The following is a 25,508-nucleotide window of genomic DNA, read 5'->3' on the forward strand; positions in this document are numbered from 1 at the left end:
TCATCTGGCTTCATAGCTGGGGGAGGCCCCTTTGAATAGCAACAGAGTTGTATACGGCAGTGAAGAATAGACTCGATATGATCCTGTCCACATGCAGGCTGGTGCAGCGGTTTACAATGCGGCACAGCACATACCTTGTACCGAGGAAGGCATTCTGCATAGAGACGCTGGGCCGTTAAGTGCAGGGGAGCTGGTTCATGGTGCGCATATGGAGGTACTCATTTCTGTGTGATATGTCATGGATGTATGCAATGGGGGCAGTGCTTTCAAGGGAGGCAGTGTCACCCTTACCTTTGAAGTAGGTATGGCTTTCAGCGACCAGCAGCTCCGAGCAGCAGAGAGCTGCAGAGAGGGAGCTAGGCCTTTTCTCCAGGCCTTCGCTCCACAGCTTCGACTGTCGGCTCCCCTCGCCTCCATTTAAAGCAGGAGGGGAGGGCTGGACAGGGTGCAGGGTCCAATCAGGGCTGTGTTGATAGCGGGTCACTGGGGCAACCACGGCGGTGGCCATTTTAGGGATCCTTAATGCCTCGTGGTTCTTTCCCAGCATGGCAGACTTCCTCCAGCATTCCGGTGTTGTATGCTCCTTTCTAACAGCTGATGGGATCACCAGCTTATCCTCCCCTCGCAGCAGAGCTGCAGAGAGGGAGCTAGGCCTTTCCTCCAGGCCTTTGCTCCAGGGCTTCACATAGATTGGAATCATAGGGGATTTTAACATATGTGGGAGACAGCCACTCCCTTTATAAAGGAACAGCAGATGAGGAAGACAGGGATCGACTGAATATCCAACTAGCATTTACACTGCAGGAGGTGTGGGAAGCTATTTTTAGTCAGTCACATGGTCGCTCTCCTGGCCCTGATGGGATTCTGGCAGACCTATTTCAGAGCCTGCCAGACGTGTGGGCCCTGCTACTTACTATTGTATTCAATTCTCTTCTGAAGAGTGGAAATGTTCCTCTATCCTGGAAACTGGCGATCATTTCTCCAGTCTTTTAAAAGGGGAACAGAGCATGTCCAAAAAGTCTGTAGGTCCATCTCCCTACTGGATAGCAGCTTCAAGATATTTGGGAGGGTGCTGCTAGCTAGACTTGAGCAATGGGTATTACCAAATAACATTTTAACTGATCCAATTAGGCTTCCAAGCGGGATTGTGAATGGGGCAGCACGTTTTGAACCTCAACCATACTTTTGCCTTCTCATGACATGTAAGCAAATATCAAATTTACATGGCCTTTGTGGACCTGAGCAAAGCCTTTGGCAAAGTGAGTAGGGTCAAAATGTGGGACGTGCTCAGGCTGTCCCTCCAATCTCATTAACATTCTGATTGAAGTACACACTAACAACAAGACTTGTGTGAGGAGTGTTTTGCATGGTCATTGTAGCAATTATTTCCCTGTTTCCCTTGAAAATTGTCAGGGGGATATGCTAGCGCCTATATTATTTTCAATATACATAAATGGTTTGAATAGTGCCCTAAAAACACTAAAAATAAAGACTGACAGTCTGCAATAAGGGTAGAACATTTTCTCTGTTCTAGTGTATGCAGACGATCTGGTGATTTTGGCACGTACATCCAAATCCCTGCAAAAATGAATTGATGAATATATAAAATCATGAGAATTGAAAATATATACCCACTACTTGGCCATAATGATGTGTCATAGGCAAAGGAAAGTAAGGAAAATGGCAGGAATATTTAGTGAGGGACTTCCAAGAGTATAGGAATTGCACTATTTGGGAGTTTGCTTCCCTTCAAATTTGAAGAGGGATTGCCTTATTGCAAAACAGCTCCAGAAGATGAAACAGCTAGAGGCGGGGGTCAGGGGGTGGCTGGGTTGTTTCATGGCCATATGTAAAGGCCTGCCTCTGGATTTGATTCTTAGTATGTGTAACACGCAGGGAAAAGCAACAGTAAAATATGGAGCCTCACTGGGGACTAGAAAATACTAGCAGATTGCAAATAGTAGAATATAACAAATGACAATAACCATTCTCTCACCCCTCTCTGAAGTTAGAGTGAACATCTCGATGAATGTTGTAGTTATAGCAACATTTTTTATTACAACATTTTGTGATATCTCTATGTGAGCAGGTTCCTCACAGATCACTGACACATCAAACAAGATGGTCTAACAGGTAAAAACACGTTTTGGGCAGGCATGGACTGCATTGTGACTAAACCAAATGGCCTGAAGGCAGCAGCATGTACGTACACAAAGATCAAGCATGGGCAGATGAGGTCTCTTACTGGAACCATAGTAGGCCAATAAGATATCTTTGGAAAATTATGGTGCAAGGCAAAATGCATAGTAAGAGGGCCAGATTTCATAAGACATTTGGGCTATGTCTTGTCATTAAGAGCTGAGTTTGGGAAAATAAAGATAGACAGAGTTAACCCCTATGTGACCTCAAGAGAGCTTAATCAGTGATCTTTGATAACATCTGTGCCAATATATGAAAATACACTCAACCAAGGACCAAGCTTTGCAGGGTGACACCTCTGGAACCATCGGAACCATTGGAAATGGTTCCCAGGTGCATTTGTCTGGGTCCATACCTTTCCAGTGAATTAGAACAGACTGAACTATTGGAGCAGTAAAACCAGAAATGTATGAGGTGCTATTGTTCTGATGTGCAGGACGAGCAGGCCTAAATAGGAAAAGATGAAAGACAGAAGGCACCCCCTCCATGCTTAAGAAGATGCAATTTGGCAGTTTCAAAAAATGAAATGGCCTAGGAAAGCAGGAATGAACACGCAGTTCCATTTTTGAATTTTAATGTTTTTTGGTGACCACCAAACTCCATCTTTGACTGCATCAGTAGGAGCTGTCATCACTTATGATCGTCGAAGTACTCATGTGTGCTTTTAGACGTTTTAGTGTGTACACATGTGTGGTCTATGGGGACTTTCTCTATCGCTAACTCTTGTGCTGCAAGGTCGGGACTGGTAATTTACTTTCTTTTTTTGTTTTAGTTTAAGGATTTTTATTAAGGTTATCGTACATGTCAAAAAGAACTGATGATCCAATCATATCCATTTTACATGTAAAATGTTATCATGCATGTCATACAGAAATTATGATCATGTAAAATTGCCACACAACTACTACATAACCATAACAACAGCGGCCCACATGAGCCTAAGAAGGTGTCTAATGGAAGAGCGTGTAAACGTTAGAACACTATACCACAGATGCCTTCCAGTAAAGTTTCAAAATACCATCCAAGACCCTCTGTGCTTTAGTTCAAACCCATGAACTTCGAATCTGAAAAAAATGATCCTGTTACCGTCCCTATGACATGATAATCTTAATGCCATATATCATTATAACGATAACGCTAATAAGCATCTAGAAAGAGAGGGTGGGGATTGGAAAGATAAAGAGAGAAAGAAAGGACGAAAGAAAAGAGAATGAGAGGGGAAAAAAGGAGGAGAAAGAGAGAAGCACAGACACATTAACCTCAGCTCAGTACCAATGCAGAGTGTAGCCTCAACTGTTCTGTGGCATACAAATTCACTTGTATCACGAAGCAAGAACACCTACCATGCTTATTTTCACTTCCTCAGTACACATCTGCAACATCTACTATACCATAGTCCTTTAAGGAGCAGCATAATATTAGACAGTATCATTATGAGTGCAATATCCTATAAAATATTTTCAGGTAAGACAGGTAAAACAGAAGGCCCACCATTGCCTCCACGCCTTTAAACTCTCCAAGGAAGGCATCACTACTAGAACCTATGTTATCTGATTGGTACACTTTGAAGAAGCCATCCTGGGGCCGCAGGCAGTCAAAAGAAGACGTGGTACCAGTGCAAGCATTCCCCTCCTAGCCTGTGATTTCACAGAGAGGTCACTCAAGCCATAGCATGTCAGCCCTACAGATCTTCTTCAAGATCCATTCTTTCCCAATAGTCAGTATGCTCTACCTCTTGAGAGAGCCAAATTGCATGCAGTCCTTAAAAACTTCTACCACTGACCATGCTTCCCGCTATCGAGAACTGCCTGCAGTCTTCCTCAAGAGGAAACTCTCCATGTGGTGGGTGTGGGCCAATAGATTCCATCATCCTGTTTTGGACAAGATTGGAGATCTTTCTAGTTCAATGTTATGTTCTTAAAGTCTACTGCTATCAGGGCATCAAACAAGTGCTGTTGGGCTTCATTCCCCTGGAATTGAGGGTGAAGGCTATCACACAATATAGCCGAAAATGACAATTGCACCTGTACCATGCACACATTTAAGATCCATGGCTAAATAGACCTCTGATAAGAACATGTACATTTATAATCAACACGTGACACAGTGTGCCCGTAACCTCATGTTAGGCGGAAACCTGTGCAGTTCCCTCTGGGACCACTGCAAAAGATTTAGAACTACAGGTGTTTGGCAGTAAACCCACTTGGTAGCAGTCTGTACCACACAGATTCACTTGGTAGCTGTGGCTGAGCAGTCAGACCTCTCTCAAGAAAAGTTAGGCAGTATGTGGAGTATACAAATTAGGGCAATTTACACAGTAGAACAAGCAAAAACCGAACAGAGCTTCGGTGTAAAGATATATAGTTTTTTATTTATAAAAACACATCTTTGAAATCACACTGGCACTAATACGGCAAACAACTTCAATTACAATTACTATAAGTAAATCAATCCCCTAACAATAGTTCGACAAGTCTAGGTTCAACGGCACCATTTATTTGCAGACAGAGGTGAATGCTTTAACCTAGATGGCACTCTAATATTCATTAGATCGGGAGAGAAAAGGCAGGGTATGAAACCAACTCGGTACCAACACTTTTACGAAACAATGCAAGGCAAGTAAGGCAGGGTCTACTGTAGATCACAAAGTTCAGAGGCCAGGCCCACTCGGAGAGAGGCAAGGCGATATGTCCCAACAAGTATCACAGTAGAAATGCACTTCGAGTCTTTGTCGCAAATTGTCACAGAAAGATTTGACCAGTTCAGAACAGAAAGTTAAGAAGGCTTGCAGGCAACCCAATGGAGAGGCAAGGATTAAGACACCTCATGCTAACCGTCACAAGGGAAGCCAGGCGGACACGGTACCTTGTAGGTGGAGAGACAGCTCCGGCGGGGGCAGTTGTTCCTGGTGGTGGATGCAAGTCGGGGCTTTGCCAACAGATGAGATGCTCTCGTCATCGAAGGAAAGTTGAAGATCGTTGCACCACCAGGGAAAAGACCAGCCGCGGAGTGCTCCGTCACACGGCACCACCTTTTGGTCGCGGTATGGGATAGTGGCTATCCGGTTGCCGGGGTGCTCAGCACGGGTAAATCGACCACTATGTCCTGGAAGCGAAGGAAAAGCAAAGGGGACTGGTTGTTCCCACCAGTCAGGGGAAGAAGACTCTCCGGGTGGGAGATCTCCTCTGTCGTTGGGAAGTGGTGAGTCAGTTAAGCAGGCCTCCACCGGAGGTGTCGTCGTTGCAGGTCGGCTCAGCTTTACCCTCGTCGGATTCTTAGGTCCTGTGGCGACTTCTAAAGATCCAGTCCCAAAAGCCCTGCTTTTATGCAGAAAACCCCCATTCATTCAGCCTAGCTGTCAATCAACACATGCTAAGTGGTGAGCGGGGTGGCTCACCACTTGGGCCAATCAGACCAGAGTGCGACTTGAGTTGGCAAGGCAACTCAGTCCAGGGTGCCGAAACCCCCTCCCACACCCCCTGTGGTACCAAGACAGAATGGCACCACTTTGGAGGGCTTTTATGCAGAAGCCTGCCAAAAGTGGAACAAAGGGCTCAACCTTTGGTTCGGAGTTACAGAGACGAACACAGACGCCATTTTAAAAACCGAGTTCTGGCAGAAAATACCAACCGGTAGATTTATTTAAGACAAATAAACCGGCGTTATGTTAGAGACTAACGGGAAAAAGTATTAGCCCCCAACAATGGGAAGAATCCCATAGAGTCATATTTGGGGTCGACTATAACAAGTAGTTTCCACTGCCACCAGCCAAAACTCGACGAGGGGGGATGGGACAGTGCCCCCTCGAATAACAGACCCAGGGGCAATCGAATTAACCCTACTAGTATGTCCACAATAGGATGGTTTGTACTAGTTCTGTTAGTAAATTTAGGTCTAGTAAAGCCAATGGTGACTTTACATGCCCAGGGAGACAGTAGTCAGTCCCAGGGTATGGAGTCTATGGTGGGGATCCTCTAGGACGCCCCAGTGTTACGGCACGGAGGGTGCGGTGTAACACACATAGCAAAACATAAGAGACCCTATGGAGTGAAAGACCCCATAGCCCATAGAACACATTGACATTCAAAGGAATTAACCACATTCATGTCCAAGAGTGGGAGAAAAAGAGTCTCACTCTTGGCAGGATGGAAAAAAACAAACTCCAGAAATCCAGCAAAGCTGCTGGGGGACTCACTAGGTTAGGAAATTCAACCTAAACAGAGAATTCTCCCTAACACTCGCCCCCCCAGACCAAGGGACAGGAGGATTTAATCCACTCCTGGATGAATCTCATACCTCTAGTCGATGATATACATCCTAGAGAGACCATCAGCATTTTGGTGGTGACACCCTGACCTGTGCTCAATGGTGAAATGAAACCCTTGCAGGCAGATCGACCATCTCAGTAGTTTTGGGTTTTCCCCTTTCATTTGCATTAACCATCTCAAGGGTTGGTGGTCAGTGAATGACAAAAGTAGAACCATACAAGTATGGCCTAAACTTCTTCAGAGCCCACACGATAGCAAAGCATTCTCTTTCGATTGTTGCCCACCTTGTTTCAGGATCCTTCAGCTTGCGGCTGATGAAGCAAACGGGGTGCTCCCTACCTTTCCCATCCAGTTGACTGGGCACTGCACCTATTCCTACATTTGAACCATCTGTCTGCTCAATGAAAGTTTGGTGGTAATCAGGAGCTCTGAGTACTGGGGCTTGGCAAAGAGCCTTTTTCAGGTTTTCAAAAGCCTGACTGCACTCCTCGTTCCATCTAACCTTTTTAGGAAATTTGGGAGAGGAGATGACATTCAGAGGAGAAGCTATGGTCCCATAGTTCTCAATGAAATTCCTGTAATACCCAGTGAGACCTAAAAAGGCTTTCACCTGGGTCTGAGTAGTAGGTGTTGTCCAGTTTTGCACAGCTTCAATCTTACTGAGCAAAGGCCTTATTTCTCCACCTCCTACCTCATGTCCAAGATAGACTACCTTACTCTGTCCAATTTGGCATTTACTCGCCTTTATGGTCAGATTGGCTCGTCCAAGAGCCTGCAAAACATCTCTTAGGTGGTTTACATGTTCTTCCCAGGAAATGCTGAACACTGCTATGTCATCTAAGTATGCCATGCAGAAGTCCTCCATCCCATTCAGAGCCTGGTTTACCATCCGTTGAAACGTAGCAGGTGCATTTTTCAATACAAAAGGCATTACCTTAAACTGGTATAAGCCAACGGGGGTAGAAAATTCAGTTTTCTTCTTGGCATGGTCTGTCAGGGCTATTTGCCAATAGCCTGACGTCAAGTCAAATGTGCTGAGGAACTTGGCGGAACCAAGTCTATCCACCAACTCATCTGTCCTTGGCAAAGGGTGGGCATCAGTCTTGGTGACTGCATTAAGAGCTCTATAATCCACACAGAAACTAAGTTCTTTAGATCCGGCCTTTGGTACTAACACAACTGAGCTAGACCATGGACTAGTAGAGGGCTCTATTACCCCGAGATCAAGCATCTTGCTGACCTCACCTTTGAAGTGGGTTCGTACGTTTTCTGACATTCGGTATCCCCTGCTTTTGACTGGCAGACAGTCACCACTGAGTATGTCATGCTGGCCCCAAGGGGTCAAGCCTGGTGAAAGTGAGAACAGAGAGGCAAACTGATTCAACATAGATTTGCACTCCTCTTGTTGCTCAGGTGTCAGATTTGAAGAGAGATTTACTCCTTCAACTTATTTGTCTAAAGGTAAGCCTCTGAGGAGATCAGGAAGAGCTTCACTCTCTTCTTCTTCCTCTGATGATGCTAGAAGCAACGCTCCTACATCAGGTCTTGAGACATACGCTTTGAGTCGGTTGGTGTGGAAGACTGTCGGAGCCTCCTTGGGATTGCCCAAGTCACCAGATAGTTGACCTCTCCGAGTTTACCCACAACTCTGAATGGTCCCATCCATTTTTCTTGCAAGGCCCTCTGCCTTGTTGGGATCATAACGAGAACTAGCTGGTCTTGAGTGAACTCAACCATGTTAGCCTTCTGATCATGCCAGTGCTTGACCAATGCTTGTCCAGCTTTCAAGTTATCGCTTGCTTCTGTCATCATGTGCGACATTCTCCTCCGGAGACCTATTACGTAGTCAGTCACTCTGACTGGTTTGGGGGAAGGAGCACTCTCCAACCCCTCCTTAATCAGGGCCAATGGACCTCTGACGGGATGACCATAGAGAAGCTCAGAGGGAGAATAACCTACTCCCTCCTGAGGGACTTCTCTATAAGCAAATAGAAGGCATTGCAGTAGAAGGTCCCACTTTCGTTTAGGGGTTCTTCTAAAGCACCTATCATGCTCTTCATGGTTCGGTTGAACCGTTCTACCAACCCATTGGTTTGTGGGTGGTAAGCTGTCGAGAACTTGTAAGTAACTCCACAGGTTTTCCACATGGCTTTCATGTAGTGGGACATAAAGTTTGACCCCCTGTCAGAGATTACTTCCTTAGGAAACCCGACCCTGGTAAAAATACCAAGGAGGGCCTTAGCCACAGCCGGAGCTGTAACAATCCTCATAGGAATTGCCTCAGGATACCTAGTAGCATGGTCTACTACAACAAGTATAAACCTTTTGCCTGAGGAGGTTGGAGGATCAAGGGGACCAACAATGTCAATCCATACTCTCTCAAATGGGACTCCCACAACTGGGAGAGGCACTAAAGGTGCCACATTCTTGGAGCCAACCTTACCAGAGGTCTGGGAGGTGTGGCAGCTCCTACAGTGTTTTTCTACTTCGGCCCCCATCTTTGGCCAGTAAAAGTAGAGAGAGAGCCTTTCCTTAGTCTTCTTGAAACTCAAGTGACCAGCCAAAGGAATCTCGTGGGCTAACTGCAAGAACTGTGGTCTGTTCTCTTGGGGTACTACAAGTCGTTTGTAGTCTCCAGGTGCAGACTCGGTCAGTTCACTGTAGAAGAGGCCATCTTCCCAGTGCAACCTGTATTTCCCAGGCTCTTGCCCTTCAGCCTGAGCTTCTTCCTGGTGGCGAAGACCTTCCAGAGTTGGACATTCCCTCTGTCCCTTATTGAAGTCTGCCCTGTTGGGTCCACCTTCTGCCAGTAAAGACTGTAGCTCAGGATGGTCAACAGGATCCAGATCTCCAATGAGTTCCTGGCCTTCCATTAGCTCTTCTTCATAGTCTAATCCTACCACACAGGGTTGTACCTCCCTCTCAGCCTCAGCTGGAGACTTTGGACAACCGCGGGGAAGTCCGTTTTGGCTGCACTGAAGTGCTGGCTGCTGGTTTCGGTGTAGAAGTTTTAGGTTTCCCTTTCGCTTCTGATTTCTTGGAGACAGCAGCTGACAATTCCAGTGGAGCAGGAGTGATATCTTTCTTCATCATCACCTGGAGAGTACCTCGCATGGTTCTCTCCCTTGCAGGTCTGGTTAGCTCCTGTAACCATTTACTAGGAGGTCTGGGGGTATGAGACACAACTCCAAGAGTTTTTGAATCGTTACCCAACAGAACGCGTCCTGGTACCTCACTCTGTATGCTGACAGGTATCTTCACAGTCATGTCGTTACACTGGATGAGAACTGGTAATTGGGGAAGCATCTGCACAGGCCCTCCAGATAACTTGGTGAGGCGTTTGGGTCCCTTAGCAATATCCTCAGCCTGAAAAAAAGATGTATCCACCACAGTTATGCTGGCCCCAGTGTCCCTAATGGCAGGAGTCTCCTGACCATTCACCTGGACACTGTCCTTATAATACTCTTTAAAATTATCTGGGATAGAATTATAGACATCTAAATTCTGTTGTTCCCACAAACCCAGAGACACTAAAGAAACACTGGCTGAGACTCCAGTGGGTTCATCAGCCAGCAGTAGAAAGTTTCCACTTGCCATTTGGACTTCCTCCTCTGGAGCGAAGGCTAAGGAGACAAGCTGGACCCCTGAAGGTTTACCCTTGCATCTGGGATCTCCTTTCACATGGTCAGTCGAGCCACAAACAAAGCATTTACCAAACGCTTTCTGGGATGGTGGCTTGTTCTGGCCTCCTTCCGGTTTGGCACCAGAAGGTACACTATTCTGCTGTGGTTTTCCTTGTGGCTTGCCCTCTGGTTTTGTTTGGGGCCCTCTTTGGAATTTGAGTTATTAGAATTCTCTTTTGAGTCTTTTTTTGGTTGTTTTCCCTCATCCTTTTTCTGGGTTGCCCCAGAATCCTTATGAGTAGCCCTGTTGGCAACCCACAAGTCAGCGGCCTTAGCTAGCTTCCTGGAATCCAATTCCTTTGAGTCAGCCAAGTGCTGTCTGAGCTCCGGAGAATAGGCATCATAAATAGATTCCAACATAAAAAGATTCTTCCTACCCTCATAAGTGTTCACTTTGTAACCCTTAATCCATCCCTCTAAGTTTTTCAACCCTTCACTCACCCAGGTAGCCCAAGAGGTACCATCATGCTTTTTGAGGGTTCTAAACCTCTTAAGATACTGGGAAGGGGTCTTCCCAAATCTAGCTATCAAAGCTAGTTTCACACTTTTGTACTCTTTCCTATCCTCCTCCCCCAACTCCATTACCACATCAGTTGCAACAGGGGGGAGTCTAGAGAACAACCAGGTAGGTAGCTCATTACCTGTGATGTTCTGGAGCCCATGATTGTACTCAAACAAACTCAGCCAATCCAACACATCCAACTTTGGTTCATACATACCAATTAATTCCTTCGGCATCCGGGGTCTTTTGGCACTCAAACTTCTAGAGGAGCCAGAGACAGAAGCAGTTTCGACAGACAACTTTTTCATTTCTAACTCATACTTGAGCTCCATTTCTCTGAGCCTAAGAATTTGTTGCATTTCTTTGTGTTTCTGTTCAATTTGAACAGTAATCCTTCTGAATTCCAAGTCTATTTTCATTTTTTCTAGTTCAAGGACTTGAGGACTTAGCGTGGGACCTGTTATAGGCCCAGTAGGTACAGCTGGTAAGGCAGACAGAGGATCAGGGGAGACAGTTTTGTTAGCCTCTCCTTCCTCTGCAGCCTCTTCATCACTATCATCAGAACTTAGATTTAGATCAACACCATTACTGTTATCTACATTTGCTGGAGAAGTTGGTTCCTTTGAACCAGTACCCAGACTTTGGTTTTCCAGCAATCTCGCTATCAGTTCTACTTTCTTGCCTCTTACGGAAAGATTCTCTTGTCTACAGAGAGCTCTCAAACTCTCAGTATTTTCGCCTGACAAGGACTCTTGACTGTAAACTTCCATAGTAGACATGTTTTTGAAAGTTGCTTTTTAGTGCTAAGCTTTGTGGTTAGTTATCCTAAAGTGTTGAAAAGCACTCTAAACTGTAGACTCGATACAAATCCCACCGCTGTACACCAGTGTTAAGCGAAAACCTGTGCAGTTCCCTTTGGGACCACTGCAAAAGATTTAGGCCTACAGGTGTTTGGCAGTAAACCCACTTGGTAGTCGTCTGTACCACACAGATTCACCTGGTAGCTGTGGCTGAGCAGTCAGACTTCTCTCAAGAAAAGTTAGGCATTATGTGGAGTATACAAAATAGGGCAATTTACACAGTAGAACAAGCAGACACGGAACAGAGCTTGGGTGTAAAGATATATAGTTATTTATTTATAAAAACACATCTATGAAAAACACGCTGGCACTAATACGGCAAACAACTTCAATTACAATTACTATAAGTAAATCAATCCCCTAACAATAGTTCGACAAGTCTAGGTTCAACGGCACCACTTATTTGCAGACAGAGGTGAATGCTTTGACCTAGATGGCACTCTAATATTCATTAGGTCGGGAGAGAAAAGGCAGGGTATGAAACCAACTAGGTACCAACACTTTTACGAAACAATGCAAGGCAAGTAAGGCAGGGTCTACTGTAGATCACAAAGTTCAGAGGCCAGGCCCACTCGGAGAGAGGCAAGGCAATATGTCCCAACAAGTATCACAGTGGAAATGCACTTCGAGTCTTTGTCGCAAATTGTCACAGAAAGATTGGACCAGTTCAGAACAGAAAGTTAAGAAGGCTTGGAGGTGACCCAATGGAGAGGCAAGGATTAAGACACCTCACGCTAACCGTCACAAGGGAAGCCAGGCGGACATGGTACCTTGTAGGTGGAGAGACAGCTCCGGCGGGGGCAGTTGTTCCTGGTGGTGGATGCAAGTCGGGGCTTTGCCAAGAGATGGGATGCTCTCGTCGTCGAAGGAAAGTTGAAGATCGTTGCACCACCAGGGAAGAGACCAGCCGCGGAGTGCTCCATCACAAGGCACCACCTTTTGGTCGCGGTACAGTGGTTAGTGGCTATCCGGTTGCCGGGGTGCTCAGCACGGGCAATTCGACGACTACGTCCTGGAAGCGAAGAAAAAGCAAAGGGGACTGATTGTTCCCACCAGTCAGGGGAAGAAGACTCTCCGGCCGGGAGATCTCCTCTGTCGTTGGGAAGTGGTGAGTCAGTTCAGCAGGGCTCCACCGTAGGTGTCGTTGTTGCAGGTTGGCTCAGCTTTACCCTCATCGGATTCTTAGGTCCTGTGGCGACTTCTGAAGATCCGCTCCCAAAAGCCCTGCTTTTATGCAGAAAACCCCCATTCATTCAGCCTAGCTGTCAATCAACACATGCTAAGTGGTGAGCGGGGTGGCTCACCACTTGGGCCAATCACACCAGAGTGCGACTTGAGTTGGCAAGGCAACTCAGTCCAGGGTGCCGAAACCCCTCCCACACCCCCTGTGGTACCCAGACAGAATGGCACCACTTTGGAAGGCTTCTGTGCAGAAGCCCGCCAAAAGTGGAACAAAGGGCTCAACCTTTGTTCGGAGTTACAGAGACGCACACAGACGCCATTTTAAAAACCGAGTTCTGGCATAAAATACCAACCGGTAGATTTATTTAAGACAAATAAACGGGCAGTATGTTAGAGACTAACGGGAAAAAGTATTAGCCTCCAACAATGGGAAGATTCCCATAGAGACATATTCAGGGTCGAATATAACAAGTAGTTTCCACTGCCACCAGCCAAAACTCGACGAGGGGGGACGGGACAGTGCCCCCTCCAACAACAGACCCAGGGGTAATCGAATTACCCCTACCAGTACGTCCACAATAGGATGGTTTGTACTAGTTCTGTTAGTAAATTTAGGTCTAGTAAAGCCAATGGTGACTTTACATGCCCTGGGAGACAGTAGTCAGTCCCAGGGTATGGAGTCGATGGCACCCCAGTGTTACGGCACAGAGGGCGCGGTGTAACACACATAGCAAAACATATGAGACCCTATGGAGTAAAAGACCCCATAGCCCATAGAACACGTTGACATTCAAAGGAATTAACACCATTCATGTCCAAGAGTGGGAGAAAAAGGGTCTCACTCTTGGCAGGATGGAAAAAAAACAAACTCCAGAAATCCAGCAAAGCTGCTGGGGGACTCACTAGGTAAGGAAATTCAGCCTAAACAGAATTCTCCCTAACACAGGGTACGTGTATTACTGGGGTGTGCGGGAAGTTCCACACGCGATTTCAGCAGGGTACGTGTATTTCTGGGGTGCGGGGAAGTTTAACACGCGATTTCAGCAGGGTACGTGTATTACTGGGGTGCACAGAAAGTTCCACACGCAATGGGCCCTGTGCGAGTGGGGTACGTGTATTTCGGGGGTGCAGGGGAGTCCTACGCGTGAATTGGCAGTGTGGGTCCTCCCATGTGTTCCCTCTACACCCTCCACGGCCCCTGCAGGCAGACCACACCACAGGGGACTACCCTGCACCCCTGGTCATGTCCCACAGGCAGCCCATCCACCATGGGCATGCCCCCCCACCCAAGCCACATGTCACCTTGCACTAGTGATCACCAACGCATTACCCCCTTGCACCCCTACCCCCCAGCAGTGCAGGGCACCTGCCAGCAGGCCCCCACTCATGTCCCCCAGCACCCCCACCCCCAAAAAGCACAGGGCACCTGCCAGCAGGCCCCCACTCATGTCCCCTTGCACCCTCACCCTTCAGCAGTGTGGGGCACCTGCCAGCAGGCCCCCACTCATATCCCCTTGCACACCCACCCCCCCAGCAGTGCGGGGCACCTGCCAGCAGGCCCACACTCATGTCCCACTCATGTCCCCTTGCACCCCCACCCTCCAGTAGTGCGGGGCACCTGCCAGCAGGCCCCCACTCATGTCCCACTCATGTCCCCTTGCACACCCAACCCCCAGCAGTGTGGGGCACCTGTCAGCAGGCCCCCACTCATGTCCCCTTGCACACTCACCCCCAGCAGTGCGGGGCACCTGCCAGCAGGCCCACGCTCATGTCCCACTCATGTCCCCTTGGACTCCCACCCCCCAGCAGTGCGGGGCACCTGCCAGCAGGCCCGCACTCATGTCCCACTCATGTCCCCTTGCACCCCCACCCCCCCAGCAGTGCGGGGCACCTGCCAGCAGGCCCCCACTCATGTCACACTCATGTACCCTTGCACAGCCACCCCCCAAGCAGTGTGGGGCACCTGCCAGCAGGCCCCCATTCATGTCCCACTCATGTCCCCTTGCACACCCACCCCCCAGCAGTGTGGGGCACCTGCCAGCAGGCCCCCACTCATGTCTCCTTGCACACCCACCCCCCAGCAGTGTGGGGCACCTGCCAGCAGGCCCACACTCATGTCCCACTCATGTCCCCTTGCACTGCCACCCCCCAGCAGTGCGGGGCACCTGCCAGCAGGCCCACACTCATGTCCCACTCGTGTCCCCTTGCACCCCCACCCCCCAAGCAGTGCAGGGCACCTGCCAGCAGGCCCCCACTCATGTCCCCCAGCACCTCCACCCCCCAGCAGTGCAGGGCACCTGCCTGCAGGCCCCCACTCATGTCTCCCAGCACCCCCACCCCCCAGCAGTCAGGGGCACCTGCCAGCAGGCCCCCACTCATGTCCCCTTGCACCCCCACCCCCCAGCAGTGCAGTGCACCTGCCTGCAGGCCCCCACTCATGTCCCCCAGCACCCCCACACCCCAGCAGTCAGGGGCACATGCCAGCAGGCCCCCACTCATGTCCCCTTGCACCCCCACCCCCCAGCAGTGCAGGGCACCTGCAGCAGGCCCCCACTCATGTCCCACCCATGTCCCCTTGCACCCCCACCCTTCAGCACTGAGGGGTACCTGCCAGCAGGTACCCACACATGTCCCCTATACCCCCACCACCTAGCACTGAGGTGCACCTGCCAGCAGGCCCACACTCATGTCCCACTCATGTTCCCTTGCACCCCCACCCCCCAGCAGTGCGGGGCACCTGCCAGCAGGCCCCCACTCATGTCCCACTCATGTCCCCTTGCACACCCACCCCCCAGCAGTGCGGGGCACCTGCCAGCAGGCCCCCACACATGTCCCCTGCACACCCACCCCCCAGCAGTGTGAGGCACCTGCCAGCAGGCCCCCACTCATGTCCTCTTGCACACCCACCCCCCAGCAGTGCAGGGCACCTGCCAGCAGGCCCCCACTCATGTCCCCTTGCACCCCACCCCCCCAAGCAGTGCAGGGCACCTGCCAGCAGGCCCCCACTCATGTCCCCCAGCACCCCCACCCCCCAGCAGTGCAGGGCACCTGCCTGCAGGCCCCCACTCATGTCCCCCAGCACCCCCACCCCCCGGCAGTCAGGGGCACCTGCCAGCAGGCCCCCACTCATGTCCCCTTGCACCACCACCCCCCAGCAGTGCAGGGCACCTGCCAGCAGGCCCCCACTCATGTCCCACTCATGTCCCCTTGCACGCCCACCCCCCAGCACTGAGCGGCACCTGCCAGCAGGCATCCACACATGTCCCCTGTACCCCCAACCCCCAGCACTGAGGGGCACCTGCCAGCAGGCACCCACACATGTCCCCTGCACCCCCACCCCCCAGCAGTGTGGGGCACCTGCCAGCAGGCCCCCTCACATGTCCCCTGCACCCCCACCCCCCAGCAGTGCGGGGCACCTGCCAGCAGGCCCCGACACATGTCCCCCAGCCAACACGTCATCACAATCTAGATCACTGGCCCTTATGGCCAGCCTCCACATGCCAAAGACCCACCCAAGTATTGCATCCACCCACATAGAGATGCCAATTACAAGATACAACCCTAATGGCAAGTATGTAAATGAACACATGTCCGTCACACACACACAATGGGTGCAAGTGAATGTCAAAACCCATATTTTTTTAATGCGCAGGGACGCTACCGCCTGCCTTTGTGTGGGGACATGTGTTGATGTACATAGTAGACTTTTGGTTTGTGTCATGGAATTGCCATTTCACTGCTGGGGGGTGGGGGTGCAGGGGGACATGAGTGGGGGCCTGCTGCCAGGTGCCCCTGACTGCTGGGGGGTGGGGGTGCAGGGGGGCATGAGTGGGACATGAGTTGGGGCCTGCTGGCAGGGGCCCCTGACTGCTGGGGGGTGGGGGTGCAAGGGGACATGAGTGGGGGCCTGCTGGCAGGGGCCCCTGACTGCTGGGGGGTGGGGGTACAGGGGGACATGAGTGGGACATGAGTGGGGGCCTGCTGGCAGGTGCCCCTGACTGCTGGGGGGTGGGGGTGCAGGGGGACATGAGTGGGGGCCTGCTGGCAGGTGCCCCTGACTGCTGGGGGGTGGGGTGCAGGGGGACATGAGTGGGGGCCTGCTGCCAGGTGCCCCTTACTGCTGGGGGGTGGGGGTGCAGGGGGACATGAGGGGGACATGAGTGGGGGCCTGCTGCCAGGTGCCCCTGACTGCTGGGGGTGGGGGTGCAGGGGGACATGAGTGGGACATGAGTGGGGGCCTGCTGGCAGGGGCCCCTGACTGCTGGGGGGTGAGTGTGCAAGGGGACATGAGTGGGGGCCTGCTGGCAGGGGCCCCTGACTGCTGAGGGGTGGGGGTGCAAGGGGACATGAGTGGGACATGAGTGGGGGCCTGCTGGCAGGGGCCCCTGACGGTTGGGGGTGGGGGTGCAAGGGGACATGAGTGGGACTTGAGTGGGGGTCTGCTGGCAGGGGCCCCTGACTGCTGGGGGTTGGGGGTGTAGGGGGACATGAGTTGTTGATCATATTGCAAGGTGACATGTGCCTTGGCTGAGGGGCATGCCCATGGTGGATGGGCTGCCTGCGGGACATGACCAGGGGTGCAGGGTAGTCCCCTGTGGTGTGGGCTGCCTGCAGGGGTCCTGGAGGGGGTAGAGGGGACACCTGGGGGGACCCACACTGCCAATTCACGTGTAGGACTCCCCGCGCACCCCCGAAATACACGTTCCCCGCTCTGACAGCAAAATCGCGTGTGAAACTTCCCGCGCACCCCTGAAATACACGTACTCAGGCCAATCACGTGTGAAACTTCACACAAACCCTTGAAATACACGTACCCCGCTCGCCCAAGGACTATCGCGTGAGAAACTTCCCGCACACACCCGAAATACACGCACACGCTATTTTTCACACAGCGGGTGTCAGTGTTTGTCGCGTACCCCTTTGCAGGTCATTTGTCCTAGAGGGCCAAAGTATGGCACATTCATCATGGCTGTATATACGTCCTTTTTGTGAGGGCACATTTTGGTGCACATTTCTTTCATGCGCAGGGACGCTACCCCCTGCCTTCGTTTGGCGGACGTGTTTAGGCCTGTGCGCGTCTTTGCCGTGCGCTGGTTTGCCCTATTCGATTCCATGAATACGTGTTGTAGATGAGCATGTGGGCGTTCCGTGCACTTGCCTCCTGTACTTCCCCCGTAACGCCCTCATTTTCACGCGTTGTTCCCCATTCCGCGTGTCACGCCCTGTGTTACGCCTACTTTTGTTGTGTGCTCTGCGCTATGTGCGGTTTCGCTGTGCGCTTAGCGCACGCGGTTTGAAGACGTGTGCGCCAGCGTGCGCCACACAGTATTTTGGCGCACATCCTGGAATTTCCTCGTGCACGGACTTCCATGAATCGCTGTGCGCGGGTTTCGCTGCGATTTTCGCACTGGTACTGCGATTTGCACGCTTTCGCCTGCTTGCGCCGAAAATTTCAGCGCACATTATTTCCATGAATGGACCTGATAGAGTCTGAGAGACTTAGGCTGACAGCGAGGTGTGCCCTTCATCAAGATAACTGGCCAAGTATCGACTGGAAAGTCCCCTCCACACATTTCCGCCCAAACCCACTCAGTCAAAGAATTGGTGTGGGGTAGGAGGGAGGAGAAAAGGGTCCTATACAATGCGGTTGCCAATATGGGAGAAGGCTGACGCACACCCAACACCATTGTATGCACACCTATGCCACACTTACCGCTTCTTACTAACGGCCAGTACCTCAGAAACTTGCCTTTAGGCAGGGCTGGTCATTTTCAATGGGAAAGGGAACAAGGGGGGGGGTGACAACCTGTGACAACTTTACAAATAAATAAACAAATTCAAAAGGGGATATATCAATAGATATGTGATGATGGTTGTAAGCAAAATCAGCTAGTGGAAGGAGCTCATTCCCGTTTTCATATGCATGGGATTCAAAACAGCAGAGACAGTGTTCTATCATCTGTTTGGCCATCCATTTGTGTGTGGTAGGCAGTGAAGTAGTGCACCAGGAAACGTTGTTGCTTAGTTTGAGCATGCCAGACTGTAGCCCCAAACGTATGTCCCAACCCTGAGGAAAAGTGCGAAGGCAAGCCAAGAATGAAGATCTCATGTTGCACAATTAGATGTTACAGGTCTTACTGAGAGTAGAACTGTGAGTGTAATGAAATGAACTACCTTGGAATATGTGTCAAGTGCTGCGCAATGACACTATTCTTACATGATAAGGCTCCCATTGTGCTTGGTTGAAAAGGGTGCAGTATGAGTAGAGGTTCTTAGAGCTAAAAGTGTTTGGGACAAGGCATCCGTTTTCACTTCGGTTGAACTGGGATGATAAGACACGGTTAAATTAGGCATACAGCATGATCCAGGGAGCAGGCCAATACCTGAGGCATCAGGCTTCTTTTTTAGGGATTTAGGATGTATTTGAACTGCAAAGCAGTTCCACCAGATGCAAACTTCCTTTTAGCAGAAGAAGGCTGAGGGGACTCTCTCCTGGATAGCTGGGATGCTCATACATTATTATCATAGTCGCACTAACTATGGTGAGTTCTCATGCGTGATTACCACAGGGTTCAACGACCCATTGTACCCTTTTTGGGACAGCACCTTTCCTATGGCACCACTAGAAACATCTGCTTTTAGAACAGATGGTCTGTGAGTATTAGGCTAGATCAAGCAGGGAGTGAAACAGAAGGATTCATTGAGATCGGTGAAGGCCTCTTGTGTGGCAATACAGCAAAGTAAGGGAACATGATCATGAATATCTGCATTTCTTCTAGACTGGTCAAAATGTGTCATGCCTGGACAGCTTGCACTTTATTCCAATCCACTTTAACCCTGCTGGATGTGAGAAGATAGGCCAAGAACGTCCCTCCTTTCTGCGGAACTGGCATTTTTCGAATTCGTAGATAGATAACATTTTTGTATCAGCATATTATTTGCCGTTTATGATCAATATGAACGTGTCTAATGCCGGATTAGATGAAAATATCATCCAAGTACATAAATACAAACATGGGACTTCATTTCAGTCTATTATTAACTAACTGTGCTAATGTTATCATTGTTTTGCATGAAGATATGTGAAATGCATGTGCCAGAGGGCAGATGGTCTTTAAAGGAATGCCCATCCCTCACGCTGTTTCCTGATCGTCAGTACACCCACTACACACCTCATAGTGATGTATTGCAACCTTGTTTTCTACAAAGCATCCCTTACATTTGTCTTTAGGGCTCCCACGCAAGCTTATTTGGCACACCCATATTATGGTAACTCATAGTCAGATGCTTGTGAGGTAATGTTGTTTGCTCAGGGTGTACAATCCGTAGCACACATCCCTCTGCTGATGCATGCAGCAGCCAAAGATAAAGATTCTCTCACTGTTTTTACACAATGATGTGTTGTCATGGAAAGGCAGACAACTCTGTCACCTTCAGTACATATCAACACAGCCTTTAATTTTCCATGTTCCATGTTTAATTCTCCAAGCTTAATCAACCCAAGAAGGGCATTTCTCCAGACTACAGACAACTACATACATGGTATCATCCTTGTTAGGGATAATCAGTGTAGAATAGCCTGACTGTATTATAGTTGGAGCGTTGGGGCATGTTTAACAACACTGGCTAAATGATGGTGGGTGCAAAAAGGCTTGAAAAAAATACTTGCCCCTGAAATGTAAAGTGCAATATTCCATTTGAGCCAAGTCACACATGCCATAATGACGCCTAGCACTTCTATATAAACCAATATATTATCGGGCGGCGACAGACTGCACAGTTTCGTAAAGATTTGTTAAAAAATACAAAAGTTATGAAGCCTCAAAAACATTTATTTTTTCAAAAAATGCAGCCTACTTCCCATTCACTTTCCTATAGACAAACAAGGTCAGCTTTTGCCAAAGTGCAAAATCCAAACCGGTGGACGGATTTGGACCAGGTCTGAAAAAACTTGTGCATGAATCGTTGACTCGCTAGCCATGTGTAGTTTGGGGTTATTCTGTGCAGTAGTTATTAAAATATTGTAAGAGAAGGGGGTGCCGCTTCTCAAAAATAGAAAGCTAGATCTCAAGGATTTTCCTGAAAACTGTGGTTTTAGAATTGAAACAATCACCATCTTGTTTTTCTCTCGATGTAAGAGATATCCAAGGTCATAGCCGAGGATATGGGAAAATGATACACAGGAGAAAAGCCATTTGCAGGTCAAACAACATGCAAATGCCAAGAGGCTAGTGGTGGTGGGGGGTGGGGTTTGGCAGCTAGAGGGGACCAAGTGAAATCTCTGAGTTGGAGGGGGTCTAGGGACTAAATTTGCAACACAAATCTTTCTGTAGACTTGGATAGCGGACATCTGAAAGCAAACTGCATCACAGAACCAGCGTGTGTTGTGGGGGTAGAGGGCAGAGTAGGTGAGAAGGCTATCATGTGGGGAGCTGGAACAGATGAGAGGCACACTTCCCGTTTTGACAATACTCACAGCTATATTCAGGACTAGAAAGGGCAACCGATTACCACAGTTAAGAGTAGTTCTGTACCCGTGGCTATACATTTAGCGGTGTCTGTGTTTTATTTATTTTTAAAAGTTATTTTTATAGTATAGAAACATCAGGGGTGAAAAGCCACTGGCCATGGCCAAACGCCATGGTCAGTGACTTGGTAGGTATATGGGAGTCTTATGTATTTTGTCTGTGTGTTTTTAGACTTTCTTACTCGTGAAACTGTAAAAAAAAGAAGACCATTGATTGGAAAAATGTATAGAAAAAAGAGCCATCCTACTGTATTTTTAGATGCCCATACACTGCATGATAGCCTGTGTGTTATCTATCCCCCATGCTATTTTGTCTTGTGTAATTGTACCTTAAATTTGCATGTGTGGAACGTTTTATTGAGAGGCCACTACAGTGCAATATTTATTATCATGTTTGTTTGTTTGTTTATTTATTTGTATAGCGCTCTTGACCCAGGGGTATATGTGCGCTTTGAACATCAGGTTATCTTACATAACTCTTTTTCACTACCATTGTATCACTAATGTCTCTTTTGTCATCAATATTTCATACTTAGATATATATGACACGGCCCGCGGTAGCGGGCGTGTAGTTATGGTTATGTTGCTAAACTCATAGGAAGACCACTTTTTCAGTGGCTTATAACTTCGCTCCCTTTGGTGGAATCCTCACCAGACTTAGCAAAAACGATATGGCCAGCTCTGAATATTTTCCCCAAGTTATGTGAGGTTTCATGCAGGGTGGAGGGGGGGGTGAGTTATAGGGGCGTCCCAATTTTTTTTTCTCATAGACTGAATGGGCAAAAACTTTGTGCATGGCTACAGCCCGAACGGCTGGATGGATTTGCACCAAATTTGAGGCAGGAGCGGAGGCTTGTGTCAGAAAGTGTGCTTATGTGTGTTTGGTTCAAATCGGACCAGTACTTTTGTTGCATAGAACAAAAATGTACATCCTAAACAATTAGTGATATCTGGGTCCGCTCCGCAGACCCATTTCCCTGTTTGCTCCGTGGACCGAAGTCTCATTGGCCTGCGGTATGCGTGCTGTCGGCGAACATTGGACGGGGCCAGTGGTTGGCTGGAGGGAAGCGTGCTGTGCGTCAAAGGTTTTAGGAAATGCCGTCATGGTGTATTGGAGGATAGTGCTGTGCCGCAAGGGGTAGCAAAACATGGATTACAGGGTTGGGTGTGTGAAAGAGGGCAAAGCAAAGACATTGGCCATGTGCTGTGCTGTATCCTAGGGCTGCCAGTGGTTATGTTGACTTTGTGCGTTTGCATAGTTTTGTGGCGGTGGGTTTGTGGCGAAACGTTCCCATGCTTGGCTATCTTGCCTTGTAGTGGTTGTGCATACGGAGTAGACTTTTCAGTGCATGGGCAGAGTTGGCAGGCCTCCCTTGTACCCAAGAGCCCAGGGCTAGGGCACCACCTCCACAATACAATGCTTCCATGCACGCAGCTACTCGCATATACTTTATTGGTGGGTAGCTGCACAGGTGACTCTCATATTTTGGTCAGTGCAGGCAGGCTGCAGTGGGGATGGGGAGTGCATTGGATATACTATGAGGATATTTCCAGTCGGTGTACTATGTTGTGTTGTGCCTGCAAAGTACCTTCTGGCTTGTATGCATGGTTAGGGGCCTTGCACCTAACAGTGCAGGCAGTGGTTGGAAGTAGGTGTGAGGAAGTTGTCATGTGTGGGTCCGTTAATGTACTCACTATTGCCTTCTAGTGTATGTGCAAGGACTAGGCTTTTGGGTACATTGGCAGAGGCCGTAGGCCTCCGCATGTTCCCAAGAGGCTAGGGCTTGCTCACACCCTTGCTTCAAGGAAGGCCATTGCGACATTGAGACATAGAATGATTTTTTACCAGCACACTTTTGCTATATGGACCTTTCACGCAGCTACTGACATATACTGCATAGGTGGTTAGGTGCACCGGGGACTATCATATTTTGGTCAGTGCAGGGAGACTGCATTTGGGATGGGGGTGCATTGTAGGATATGTGCCCTCAGTGAACTATGTTGTGTTGTGACAGAAAAGCCCCTACAGCCTTGTGTGCATGGCTACGGCCCTTGACCCTAACAGTGTGGGTACTAGTTGGAAGTAGGTGTGAGAATGTTGTCTTGTTTTGGTCCGTTAGTGTACCCATACGTACCTGTAGTCATGAATGCTCTGTGGCCACATGTTCCCATGCATGCCTCTATTTCCTTGCAGTGGGTGTGTACTAGGATTAGGCTCTTGGGGGCATGGGCAGAGGCCGTAGGCCTCCACATGTACACAAGAGCATAGGTATTCGGCACAACATCCACTACGCAATGTAGGCATATATGGGACCACTGTGATAATGGTGTGTGAATTACACACATATGTACAAAGAGTGCATTCCCTTTGCCTTTGCTCACTTGCAGACATTATTATATCCATACCTTCTGACATCCCGCTGTTGGCTAGGGGTACCGGTGGTTATGTTGCCATTGTGGTTTACCATTATGTTCTGGCGGTGGGTATGGGTGTCGGTGCCTGTGGTATGTTTGTGAAGTATGGTGTGGGACGCCATGGTCCCATGCAGCCCTCCATTGCCTTGGAGTGGTTGTGGGCAAGGCCTAGGCTTTTGGGTCCATGGGCGGAGGCCATAGGCCTACGCATGTACCCAGGAGCCTAGGGCTTGGCCACAGCCTTGCTTCACGGAGGGCAGGCAGACATTGGCACATGGAAGGAATTTTATACCACCACAGTTTTGCGATATGGACTTTTTACGCAGATACTCACATGTACTTCTTTGGCGGGCTGCTGTAGAGGCGACTAGACTTTTTTGGTGAGTGCAGGCAGACTCCATTTGGATGGGGTGTGTATTGCAAACAATATGAGGATATTTCCTGTCGGTGTGCTATGTTGTGTTGTACCTCTAAAACCCTGACTGGCTTGTGTGCATGGCTGGGGCCCTTGGACCTAACAGGCTGGCCAGTGATTGGAAGTAGGTTTCAGAATGTTGCCTTCGTTGGGTCCGTTCTTATTCTGATATGTAACTCCAGCGTACACTCTTGGAAATATGTATGTCTGCTGCGGGTGCTCACTATTACAGACTGGTTGTGGAGGACATTTTTCAGTTGGTACACCAGTAGGGGTAGCGTGAAGTGCCTGCACTTTCATATGGTGTGCATCATTGGCCTTGTTGCCATTCAGGGACTGAGATGACACAATTTATGTTTCGTATGGTGTGCCTCTCATAATACCCTGTGCTTTGAGAGTGAAGGAAGATATTGCGACTTGAGACGAGTTAATAAGCATTGCACATGTAAAGTGTGGATAATGTACAGACCAACCCAAATACATTTGCAGCCGACAACATTATAAACCCTGTTAAGTGCAGCCAAATACAGTACGGCAGGCCATCTGACAGTTAGCTTTGTTTTGCGTACTTATTGAGATGGCCAACAAACGCGGTTGGCGTTTCTACTGTGTGAAACTTTAATGTGTGCATCGCTTCCATCACCTATACGTGTGTGCGGCATACACCATCGCAGCAGTCACTGGCGTCACTGACTTTACTTATGAACAGTCATTTCTCACGGTGTGCACTCCAGGTATTTTCTTTATGTGCATGCCAAGCATAGCACACTCTGTCATGTGAGCACCTAGCTCCGGAAAGGAACAACATAAACAAAAGCAAAAGCAGACTTGCGCACACAGAGCATATGGTTCCAGATCATTCCCATAGTTTAGTAACACCACATTGAATTGTTGGAAGTGCTTTATTTTGCTACAGAATGTTAACGACAACCTGTAAGTGGGCTGTATTCACCTGTTTTTTTATTTCGCAACCAAAATGCAGTGACCAATGCCGTCTCTGCACTTCTGTGCTTCTTTTCTCATCTAGAAAAGTGGGAAAAGGATTACTTAGTGGTGCTTGGTGGGCCGTGTGGAACCACACATTTTCTTTGAAAGGTAGACAAGCTAGCAGCTGGTGCCTCTGGGATGCCTTACAGCATAAAGGTTTGCAGATTGGTTCGTATTGCTGGAACTGCAAATGGACATAGCGGCCCATATCGGTCGGCCCAGATAATAACGACGGAAAATAAATCGATTATGGTAATCTTCCAATGCTTGGTCACCACCTGTCTATTGGAATGTGGAATGTGTGGCACACACTGTAAGGTGCAAGATATCTGAGAAGAAAGAGGAATAAGAGTAGATGTAAGTAGCCAGTACTAGTGGCAGCGTAAAGGACAAGACTTTGCAGGAAGGATGTCGTGATAGCTGCTGCCTCATGGACCATGTACTGTGTGTCAGTGAGTAGCGTCATATGT

This window comes from Ambystoma mexicanum, chromosome 6q (genome assembly GCF_040938575.1).
Source record: "Ambystoma mexicanum isolate Mex_15411 chromosome 6q, UKY_AmexF1_1, whole genome shotgun sequence".
Lineage (NCBI taxonomy): Eukaryota > Metazoa > Chordata > Amphibia > Caudata > Ambystomatidae > Ambystoma > Ambystoma mexicanum.